At 43.4% G+C, this 12,492-nt stretch overlaps 1 non-coding gene across 1 annotated transcript; it reads left to right on the forward strand.

The window, feature by feature from the left end:
- The first annotated feature begins 11,486 nt into the window (after positions 1-11,486).
- Trnaa-cgc lies at positions 11,487-11,559 on the forward strand. The gene has a single exon. It is a non-coding gene; the product is annotated as a tRNA-Ala (tRNA).
- The last annotated feature ends 933 nt before the right edge of the window (positions 11,560-12,492 follow it).

Genomic DNA, 12,492 nt, shown 5'->3' on the forward strand with positions numbered 1-12,492 from the left:
TGCCAGTTGTCTGCCTTAACCTTAATTTCACTATACAAGCCTTATTATGTGTCATAATATGACACTAAAGTCACTAATTATACACAATAACATTGTAACAAGGTGTTTCAGCAAAGAGATCACCGAAGGTCGTTATAGACACACATTTGTATCACTGAATATAAATAAAGAACAAAAACAAAACGAGTCCAGAGCTCTTACAGGTGTTAAGAAACATTTATTTGCTTCCGTTGAGCGACACAAATACAGAAAGGCGACCCGCCAGTGTTACAAAAAGGCGGGGTGTATTGTGTTGTTCGTAGAAAAGTATTGTCACTGAGTAATGAATGACTAGTCAGTGAGAGTGAATCAGTTATTGGATGTCACATATGTATATGGAAACGGGGCATTTCAACCACTCAAAAGCCGCCCAAATCGACTGTTGGTGATGTGGGTTGAAATGAAAACCTGAAGAAACAGTCAAAGCTAATCCAAGTACAATGGTCAAGCAGGTGCTTATAAACCACACTTACAAGCAGCACCTGGCGAATGTCTGGAGAAAGTTACCTGCCAGCAGTGAAGTATGGACGGGATGCTGCTACGGCGTGGCGATGTCTTTCGTGGTTAAGGTGTGGTCCCGTTACTGAGCTTAAGAAAACACAAGTCTCTTATTGTCTCGAAAGACGAATCGTAGTTGAAATGTTGTCTAAAGCGACTGGCAAAATAATTGTGAATCCTGTTCCAATACTATTAAGTCCTGCAGTAGCCATGAAATGTGAGAGACGCCCACGCATGATACCGGCTGGAAACGTGACTATCCCACGTGCCTGTTGAACACGTGGCAGTGCATGCCTGAGAAGGGCCGTCATTTATTTACTTATAAATTTATTTCACACGCCAAGATTAGTATCTTCAAGCTCTCTCTCAAATCTAGCACATTCCAGATGTAGAGACACTGGAGTAGCGTATTCAGGCTGCCGTTGACACTGTTCGGATGCAGACTGGCCGATGTGAACGTGTGAGAGAGCTCACGCTACAGCGCGTAACGTATGCGTTGAGCCACATATAAACCATATTCAACACATACCCCAACTGTGGCTGCTTGGTACAGCGCGTATTAGACCACAGCCTCTGTATTATTGTATGATTGAATAAATGGCCCCTAGCATGGAAACCATGCATTTCCGGGCATTAGCTCATTAGACCTTTTTTGTTCCGTATCTCTCGTCGATTAATGCCTAGAGCTTGTACACCGTGGAAAAAACCACCCTGTTTGATCTTGAGATATGTATTTGTTTAACAAAAAATGGTTCAAATGGCTCTGAGCACTATGGGACTCAACATCTATGGTCATAAGTCCCCTAGAACTTAGAACTACTTAAATCTAACTAACCTAAGGACATCACACAACACCCAGTCATCACGAAGCAGAGAAAATCCCTGACCCCGCCGGGAATCGAACCCAGGAACCCGGGCGTGGGAAGCGAGAACGCTACCGCAAGACCACGAGCTGCGGACTATTTGTGTAACACTGTACCTCTCTATAATACGATGTACTGCATTCATAATGAACTTCAAATAAATGCGGGAAATGTAATGCTTTTAGTTTAAGATTTATTCTTAAATGTTAGTTACCCAATTTAAAAATTAAGCATTTTACTCAAAGAAAATTATTAAAAAATATATGAAGGCTACAAAACAGGAATTACGTAAAATTTCTACATATATAAATCTTATATTAATCACATTTTACATACGTTAAGGGAAAAATTTTGTTATTTGCTGACAAAGAAACAGCAAATTTTGGTAAAAATCCATTTATTTCAAACTTTATCGGTGGAAGAAAAATGAATTCTTGAACTTTCAAATAAAAATTTGAAATTAATTTAAATAACAGGTAATATCCTTTTGAAATGAGGAAGGCATAGACTCCAAAAACGTATGCTTTTGTGGAAAGTGACGTTTTAATTCAAAAATTAAGAAGATGCGATTTATATAGATTTCTGGCGCGCACAGCAAGTTTATAAATAGACGGAAAGTTCATCGAAAGCACTCAGATGTGTATTCAATAGTTCAGAAGTTTAACATCTCAGACGACTTACAATGTTCCACAAATCGCATATCAGCTGTTAAACGTAAGAACTATATCTCATAAACTGCACGGCACACTGGTATTACATAAATTTTACAACAGGGGTGCCACATCGCTAGATTTATACTGATATTCGAAATAATAGAATACCGCCATACCACATATCGATAACGATGGTTAATTCGAAGGGAAACGTCGATATTTCGACGTATCAATGCCAAAAATTTAGTTTAAAAATTCAGGTTATGACGTAGCATTACACGTGCTACTGGAACAGTGAGGAGTGCGTTTTGTTGATCAATTAAAAAAAATTATGGAAAACTAAATGTAATTATATTTCATTATATTTTACAATGGAAAATCCAGGATGGAATATAGACGGTATTATGAAAAGGATAGATTGCTATGTACAATGTAGAGGAGATTTTGTACAACAAACAGGCACAACAAGAACAGGTTTCGGCCGAAAGGTACACATACATTGAAGCAAGTACTACTCGCAGACACTTGACCACTCTCTGGCCACCGAGACCAGAGAGAGTTGTTATGTGAGTGTCAGTTAATTTACTAAAACTTGTGTGAGACTGATGAAGCCAACTTTCCCCGCAATATAAAATGATATATCATATTTGCAAATATGGAGCATAATCGCTTCATTTAAGGCCAGTTCACACTGGCCGTCGGGTCAAAGCACCGTGACGTCACTGTTTATTCAAAATGTCCACCACATCATGACCAGTCACCCTAGCCCAGTTTTTAAGTTTGTGGCGTTACAAGAGATTCGGAGTACGTCCCCAGAATAATTACTTTTTTACTGTCGTTTGATTTTAAACTGCCTCTACAGATCAATTTCGAGATCCATTTTCTTTTTTATCTCCACACTACAAAAAACACCAAAGGTCGATGAACAACAGAAACAGAATAGGTTGTGAGAATTTCTAGCAGAGTTGCTTTCGAATGAGAGCAGATTACGAAAATAGACAATTTACATTAGTAAAAAATTCACTAAGAACTCCAGAGTAAGAAAGTGTAAGTACTGTTCTTATATTGTAAATATTTCAGTAAAAAAGAAGAATCTTTAATTGAGTTTTCTCTGTTACGAATTAGATGATAATAATAATATGCAACAATATCGCCACAGAATGTCGATGTTACTGATACCTCACCTGGACATATATCGTTTAACTGATTTCGGTATTTCGATATATCGCTATCGATATCGGAACCTTACGTTACAGGTTCCCATTGCTGAGAATACTCACGAATTTTGTACGTGTGTTGTAAACAGAATTTTGTCGCCGAACTAAAAATACGTATCGGGAGAATATTGGGAAGGAAGAAAAATAAAATTAAAAAAGTACTGCTGCCATTGTTAGGTTTTTAGTGTTTATCACAGTAGAACGTAGAGTTCATGTTGGTTGAAACACATGACGTTGTCTGAAAAAGTTGTGCAGTTCATTTGAATGTCATGAGATGCTGGAGATGGAGAAGAGAAACTCTCCCGCAGACAGGACTAGACATGTCGTCCCCCGGGACACTGTACGGTGTGACGTCAGAGCTGCCGGGCTCTGCCTGCTAGCCCCACGTCGTCTAGCCACCGGGTCTCTTGTCTGTTTGGTTAGGCGCCCCGCACAGACGTACGGACGCGCTCCGATCCTGTTAGAAGACCAACAGGTGCGCTGTGATTTCGCAGCCCTAATGACGTCACGCGCAATTGCGTGTTCTCTGACGTCAGCAACACGCACCGCGGTGAGTTCCGCGGTCACCGCGTGGCGGCGCCACCGTCGACCGTGACTTCTGCTTTCGCCCCTACTGTCGTCACTCTCCCATTCGCATAGTTCAGCGGAACATTTTCTCGTCCCCTTTCACCGTCTTTGCAAGAGGTTTGCGTCACTGTCAAGCTGACGTCATCTGCGCTACCTTTGATGCTGGTCGTATGTGAAGACTGTTCTTTCTTTACTTACGTGAAATGGAATGAATATACAAGGCGTGGCACGCCATTGCTGTTACCTTTTCTCATCCCTAATTCTGTTCTCACTACCATCAACGAAACATCTAACTCCACTATCCTCTCTGTGTGTCACCATTCATTCCAGCACCTACAGTCGTGGAAAAAGTGTTCACACACCGTAGTTAGTGTAGAATAACAGTATTTGTTAGACCGAGTGGGGTAGTCCAGTGGTTAGCATACTGAGTTCGCATTCTGGAGGATGACGGGCGTCCACATTTAATTTTTCCGTGATTTTCCCAAATCGCTCCCGGCAAGTTCCGCGATAGTTCCTATGACAGGGCAAAGCTTATTACTTTATGTCGGCCGGACGTTAAACCTTCTCTTCCTTCATTTTTCCTTGTATTTGTCAGAACTAAAGATCATAACCAGAGATACTACTTGGTATACTAGTATTATGGGGCGGTATCCCTAATCTGAGCCGGCCGAGGTGGTCGGGCGGTTCTAGGCGCTGCAGTCTGAAACCGCTCGAACGCTACGGTCGCCGGTTCGAATCCTGCCTCGGGCATGGATGTGTGTGATGTCCTTAGGTTTAAGTAGTTCTAAGTTCTATCAGACTGATGGCCTCAGCAATTAAGTCCCATAGTGCTCAGAGCCATTTGAACCTAATCTGCGCACATAAGGGATTAACTAAATTATCCTTCTGCAGAATGTAATTAAATTTTCCGTGCCGGCTGGGGGCACACATTATTCATACTCACAAGGAAAACTACAGTGTACATAAATATACAATGAAGAGCCAAATAAACTGATACACCTGCCTAATATCGCGTAACGCCCCCTCGAACAGACAGAAGTGCTGCAACACGATGTGGCGTGGACTCGACTATTGTCTGAAGTAATGCTGGAGCGGGTAGCCACCATGAATCCTGAAACCCGTAAGAGCACGAGGGGTGGAGATCTCTTCTGAACAGCACGTTGAAAGACATCCCAGATGTGCACAATAATGTTCAGGTCTGGGGAGTTTTGTGGGCAACGGAAGTGTTTTAAACTCAGACGAGTGTTCCTGGAGTCACTCTGTAGCAATTCTGGACGTGTGGGGTGTCGCATTTACGTGCTGAATTGCCAAGCTCGTGGGAATGCACTATGGACATGAATGGATGCAGGTGATCAGACAGGATGCTTACGTACGTGTCATCTGTCAGAGTCGTATATAAACGTATCAGGGATCCCATATCATTCCAACTGTCCCACACCATTACAGAGCCTCCACTAGCTTGAGCGGTCCCCTGCTGACATGCAGGGTCCATGCATTCATGAGGTTGTCTCCATACCTATATATGTCCATCCACTCGATACAATTTGAAACGAGACTCTTCCAAGCAGGCAACATGTTTCCAGTGATCAACAGCCCAATGTCGGTGTTAACGGGCCCAGTCGAGGCGTAAAGCTTTGTGTCGTGCAGTCATCGAGGGTACACGCATGAGCCTTCGGTTTCGAAAGGTCATATCGATGATGTTTCGTTGAATGGTTCACAAGCTGACACTTGTTGATGGCCGAGCGTTGAAGGGCTGCACTTGTCACGCTGAACGATTCTCTTCAGTCGTCGTCGTCCCCGTTCTTGCAGGATCTTTCCCCGACAGCAGCGACATTGGAGATTCCATGTTTTACCAGATTCCTGATATGAATATAACATGGTCGTGTGGGAAAATCCCCACTTCATCGCTACCTCGCAGATGGTGGGCCCCATCGCTCGTGCGCCGACTATAACGCTACGTTCAAACTCATTTATATTGATAACCTGTCAATGGAGCAGCAGTAAACGATCTAATAACTGCGATACACTCCGGTTGCCTTATATAGGCACTGCCGCCCGCAGCGCCGTATTCTGACTGTTTACATTGTATTTGAACACACATGTCTATTAGAGATTCTTTGGCGCTTCAGTGTATTTGTATATAAATAGGTAATTTCCAAGAATGATCGAATTCGACGGGTCGAAATGATACATATCGAAATTGCGATCGTAAATCGATCATGCGACACTGGTGGCGGGCGTTATGAGTACGTTTACGGTGGTCGCTGTAGCAACGACAAAAGAACAGCGTTACAGAAATGCTTGTAATTGCCAAGGAGACGACTTACCTTACTCTTCGTCGGTGTTGTCATCATGTGAAAGTCCATTACGGTGATCTGGATGCATAATTTGGAAGAGTGGAACCATGTATTCGTCCTGATACTCGTTAGTTTTCCGCACTGTCCGCAATGAAATTGTAAACGGTATTTCAGCTTCGAAACTGTTCTTACGAAATTTTACACACTTCGCACTACCACAGTCTACACAGCCCCTTCTTTCCCTGTTCGGTAGTACTCCATATTTGCGACAAAAAGTCGAACAGTTTTCTAAGCTGGATGAACCTGGAATTGGATTTTTCCATGTGAGAGAATCCGCCGAAGAAACGTCAAAACACCAGACACCCCACTCACTAACGACATAAATCATATGGGATTCCCTAGAAACTCACAAATAATTCGCGGAGGTATGTAATTTACAGCAACTAAGGGAACGACGGAAAACAGATAAAAATGACGATCATAAATAATTGATTTCTAAGCCCGCCACTAGAGTCGCGTGATCGATTTACGATCGCACGTTCGATATGTATCCTTTGGACCCCGCGACTTCGGTAGGCAATCATTTTTGGAAATTACCATAAATATACTGTAGTCATTCCTCTTCTGCATATCAATTCTGTTAATTTCGTTGGTATGGACTGGACCTGTTTAGGTGATCTCTGAGGTAATATTTTGCCAATAATGATTCAGACATCATTTCAGAGCAGTCTTACATTCTATTTCACGTTTTCTGAACATTCTTTCAAGAGTACTCCAAAGATGTTCACTTGGACTGAGGTCTGCAATCTGTGCTGGAAACGTGGGGGTACATGGAGAGTGTGGTACAAGAAACTCTGACGAACAATTTCCGCTGTCTGCTTAGGGTCAGCGTCTCATCGGAAGTAGTAATACGTGAGTAAAGCAAAGCTAGCAAAAGTTCATTTTTGCCTGCAGAAGATTTAAATACTGCCCTCTATCCATTTTGCCTCCAACAAAAAGAAGATGCCCAACACCAGACGTTGTCATAAATCCCCATACCATAGCTCCTCCACCGCGAGTTCAACGTTTGTGAGATGCTGCTCACCATTTGGTCGTCTCCATACGAAAAGTCTGCCATCATTTGCTGATACTCCCCACGTTCCCACGTTTTCAGTACAGGCCGCAGAAATTAGTCCAAGTGAACATCTTTGGAGTACGCTCGAAAGAATGGGCAGAAAACATGAAATACGAAGAAACTGAACTGATGTCTACTCCATCAGTGGTAAAATATTACCTCAGAGACCGCCAATCAGGTTCACTGATACGTAGGAGAGGAATGACTATAAAGTGCTAACATTGGCATTATATTTACGTACATTTTAGTTTCCTTTGTGTGCATGAAGTCTTTTTTCCCACTGTGCGACGCCAGCTGGTACAGGAAATGAAATTACATATTGCATAATTTAGTCAATCGTTTTATATGCACAGATAGGAAGGAAATCGCATACTGTTTACCAAATAACCGCTCTGGTGTGGACTTAAGTTCTAATGAATACATTTACTGTACTTGAAAAACAGTGTATGGATACCTTTCTCCATGACTGTATATCTCTGCCATGGATGGTCAGGTCTTGCAGCCTAATGGTAAAAAGCGTGCCTGGAAACCGAGAAACCGAAAGGTCGCGTAATCAATTACCGATCGGTTCACGCAATATTTTATTCTGTCTTTTAATTTAACCTTCACCTCTCAACGATATGTGGAGTTGCCAGAAACAACACGTGTTTCCACGTGACACATCACCGTGTTGTTTCTGGCAACTCCACATATCGTTGAGAGGTGAAGGTTAAATCAAAAGACAGAATAAAATATTGCGTGAACCGATCGGTAATTGATTATCCGACCTTTCGGTTTCCAGCTATGCTTTTTACCGCTAGACAGCAAGACCTGACTGTCCATGGCAAAGATATACAGTCATAGAGAAGGGTATCCATACACTGTTTTTCAAGTACAGTAACTTTATTCATTAGAACTTAAGTTCACACCAGAGCGGTTATTTGGTAAGCTAACAGTATGTGGTTTCCTTTCTATCTGTTCAAATAAAACAATTGACTAAATTTGTAAGTAGGCTGTTTATGTTTTCTTATTGGCAACGTTACATAGCGCTCTGTGTGAGAATCACTGGCTGTGCTGTGTGCAGTCTGTGGCTGGTTTGCATTGTTGTCTGCCATTGTAGTGTTGGGCAGCGGCAGCTGGATGTGAACAGCGCGTAGCGTTGCGCAGTTGGAGGTGAGCCGCCGGCACTGGTGGATATGGGGAGAGAGATAGCGGAGTTTTGTAATTTGTCATGAACTGCTATATATACACTCCTGGAAATGGAAAAAAGAACACATTGACACCGGTGTGTCAGACCCACCATACTTGCTCCGGACACTGCGAGAGGGCTTTACAAGCAATGATCACACGCACGGCACAGCGGACACACCAGGAACCGCGGTGTTGGCCGTCGAATGGCGCTAGCTGCGCAGCATTTGTGCACCGCCGCCGTCAGTGTCAGCCACTTTGCCGTGGCATACGGAGCTCCATCGCAGTCTTTAACACTGGTAGCATGCCGCGACAGCGTGGGCGTGAACCGTATGTGCAGTTGACGGACTTTGAGCGAGGGCGTATAGTGGGCATGCGGGAGGCCGAGTGGACGTACCGCCGAATTGCTCAACACGTGGGGCGTGAGGTCTCCACAGTACATCGATGTTGTCGCCAGTGGTCGGCGGAAGGTGCACGTGCCCGTCGACCTAGGACCGGACCGCAGCGACGCACGGATGCACGCCAAGACCGTAGGATCCTACGCAGTGCCGTAGGGGACCGCACCGCTACTTCCCAGCAAATTAGGGACACTGTTGCTCCTGGGGTATCGGCGAGGACCATTCGCAACCGTCTCCATGAAGCTGGGCTACGGTCCCGCACACCGTTAGGCCGTCTTCCGCTCACGCCCCAACGTCGTGCAGCCCGCCTCCAGTGGTGTCGCGACAGGCGTGAATGGAGGGACGAATGGAGACGTGTCGTCTTCAGCGATGAGAGTCGCTTCTTCCTTGGTGCCAATGATGGTCGTATGCGTGTTTGGCGCCGTGCAGGTGAGCGCCACAATCAGGACTGCATACGACCGAGGCACACAGGGCCAACACCCGGCATCATGGTGTGGGGAGCGATCTCCTACACTGGCCGTACACCACTGGTGATCGTCGAGGGGACACTGAATAGTGCACGGTACATCCAAACCGTCATCGAACCCATCGTTCTACCATTCCTAGACCGGCAAGGGAACTTGCTGTTCCAACAGGACAATGCACGTCCGCATGTATCCCTTGCCACCCAACGTGCTCTAGAAGGTGTAAGTCAACTACCCTGGCCAGCAAGATCTCCGGATCTGTCCCCCATTGAGCATGTTTGGGACTGGATGAAGCGTCGTCTCACGCGGTCTGCACGTCCAGCACGAACGCTGGTCCAACTGAGGCGCCAGGTGGAAATGGCTTGGCAAGCCGTTCCACAGGACTACATCCAGCATCTCTACGATCGTCTCCATGGGAGAATAGCAGCCTGCATTGCTGCGAAAGGTGGATATACACTGTACTAGTGCCGACATTGTGCATGCTCTGTTGCCTGTGTTTATGTGCCTGTGGTTCTGTCAGTGTGATCATGTGATGTATCTGACCCCAGGAATGTGTCAATAAAGTTTCCCCTTCCTGGGACAATGAATTCACGGTGTTCTTATTTCAATTTCCAGGAGTGTATTATGACTATTAAGGTAAATACATTGTTTGTTCTCTATTAATATCTTTCATTTGCTAACTATCCCTATCAATAGTTAGTGCCTTCCGTAGTTTGAATCTTTTATTTAGCTGGCAGTAGTGGCGCTCGCTGTATTGCAGTAGTTCGAGTAATGAAGATTTTTGTGAGGTAAGTGATTTCTGAAAGATATAGTTTAATGTTAGTGAGGGCCATTCTTTGGTAGGGATTTTTGAAAGTCAGATTGCGTTGCGTTAAAAATATTGTGTGTCAGTTTAAGGACAGTCGTGCATAATTGTTTAAAGGGGACGTTTCAAATTATGCATAATGAAATTACATTTTCTATACAGGCTGGCGTCACACACTGGGGAAAAAAGTATTCACGCACACAAAGAAAACTACAATGTACGTAATAAAATGGCAATATTAGTAATTTATAGTCAATCCTGTCTTACGTATCACTTCTGTCAAGGTTTTTGGCAAGGACTGAACCTGTTTTGGCTGTCTCTGAGGTAATATTTTCCCACTGATGGTGTAGACACATTCTTTCAAGCAACAGACTTAAATTTTCCTGTGCATTATAATTATCCGGGCTGCTATGCCGTGGTCGGTTGATGAATTCTGTGGTGATTCCCAACGTTTCATCTCCGACTACGGGAAACGTTGGGAATCACCGCAGAATTCATCAACCGACCACGGCATAACTGCCCGGATAATTATAATGGACATGATATTTCCGGCCGTGAAAGTCTACATTCTAGTATTAAATCTTCCTGTGCTAACACTTAGATCTCTTATTTTACTACGATGATCATTTATTCTTATGTAGGAGGCTGTCAACAAAATTATCTTCGTATTTGAAAGAGAAATTTGGTGACTAAAAATTTGGTGAAATTCCTCGCCTCGATGAGAAACACCTATGTCCTAACGATTATCGCCATATCTTGCGTATCATATCCTTGGCACTCTCTCCCAAGTCTCGCGACAGAACGAAACGAGCCTTTAACTTTTCCGCCATCGTTCGTCAATTCTATCTGATAAGGAACACACGCAACACAGTAATACGCCAGCAGAGGACGGACAAGCGGTGTACGCAGTCTCTTTAGTGTATTTGTTCAATCTTTTAAGTGTGCTGCCAACAATACTTTTATGTGATGGTTCCAACTTAAGTTACTCGTAGTTAGGAAGCGACATAGTTTCACGCAGGAGGGGGGCCTCGCTTACCTGGATTATTTATTTTACATTAATATTTACTGATGGACGATCAGAATATAAACTGACCTCTATATTACATTGTTGTGACAACTTGTATGAATACGTGAAATTTAGTTTCTATTTCTTAGTATACCTACAATATATTTATTATCTTGATAAATAAATAAAAATTTCAAAATAACGTTTCATTGAGAAATTGGATGATTATAAGGGAAAACAAGATGAAGGAAGGATAGGTTGTGTAAGATCTCACCAAAAGGGCTACTGCAGATGCAATATCAAGACTACACTTTCAACCATTAGTCTCTGCTGGTATTCTGATTTCTCAGCCCAGTTTCTCACTGAAAGTAGGAAATCACCTCTGAATGAACGTGCCGAGCGAGGTGGCGCAGTGGTTAGCACACTGGACTCGCATTCGGGAGGACGACGGTTCAATCCCGTCTCCCGCCATCCTGATTTAGGTTTTCCGTCATTTCCCTAAATCGCTTCAGGCAAATGCCGGGATGGTTCCTTTGAAAGGGCACGGCCGATTTCCTCCCCAATCCTTCCCTAACCCGAGCATGAGCTCCGTCTCTAATGACCTCGTTGCCGACGGGACGTTAAACACTAACCTCCACCACCACCACCTGAATTAACGTAGAGTAGATGCCTTACGTACGTCTACCATACAATTACAGTCCAACTTCTGTGTTTTTCTATACTACTCAATTCTAATATAATACAAGCCCTTGTTGTGTGTGTGTGATATCATCCGCCTCTTGCGCAAAAAAGTGTTTTCTCATGTGACTCAAACATGTTTCGACACCATTGCGCCTTCGTCAACGGGTTTCCTTTATTAAACTCTGTGAAATGTGAATATATTTAAATGATAACTAATTTGCGAAAATTAGGACTAAAGATAGTATTTGTTTGTTGTTATTGCATTAATTTTACATTAGACGGTTACGTAGTACCTCCTGTACGTTGTCATGCTTTTGAAGCTTGACATTTGCAACTAAAAGAAGTCAAAGTGAATTTGACTCACGAGTTAACATATCACATTATATCTCAACGTTATTTCGTTGTGACAAGAAATTTCCCGCCTATACGTGCTACTACTTAGGTTTAGCTTTAGCAAATTTTATACATATTTTCCGGAATTTTGTTTGTAAATAACACTTTTTATTTTGCCAAAACTCAGATTAAACGTTGTTATTGTATGTCCAGTCTCAGCTGCCGTTGATTTTTCCTCAAGTGAGTTTGGGCCAAATGTGAATTTTATTTCCTTCTTATCTCTCTCTCTGTCTGTCTGTCTGTCTGTCTCTCTCTCTCTCTCTCTCTCTCTCTCTCTCTCTCTCTCTGTGTGTGTGTGTGTGTGTGTGTGTGTGTGTGTGTGAGTGTGTG

Source organism: Schistocerca piceifrons, chromosome 9, assembly GCF_021461385.2.
Source record: "Schistocerca piceifrons isolate TAMUIC-IGC-003096 chromosome 9, iqSchPice1.1, whole genome shotgun sequence".
NCBI classification, from domain to species: Eukaryota; Metazoa; Arthropoda; class Insecta; order Orthoptera; family Acrididae; genus Schistocerca; species Schistocerca piceifrons.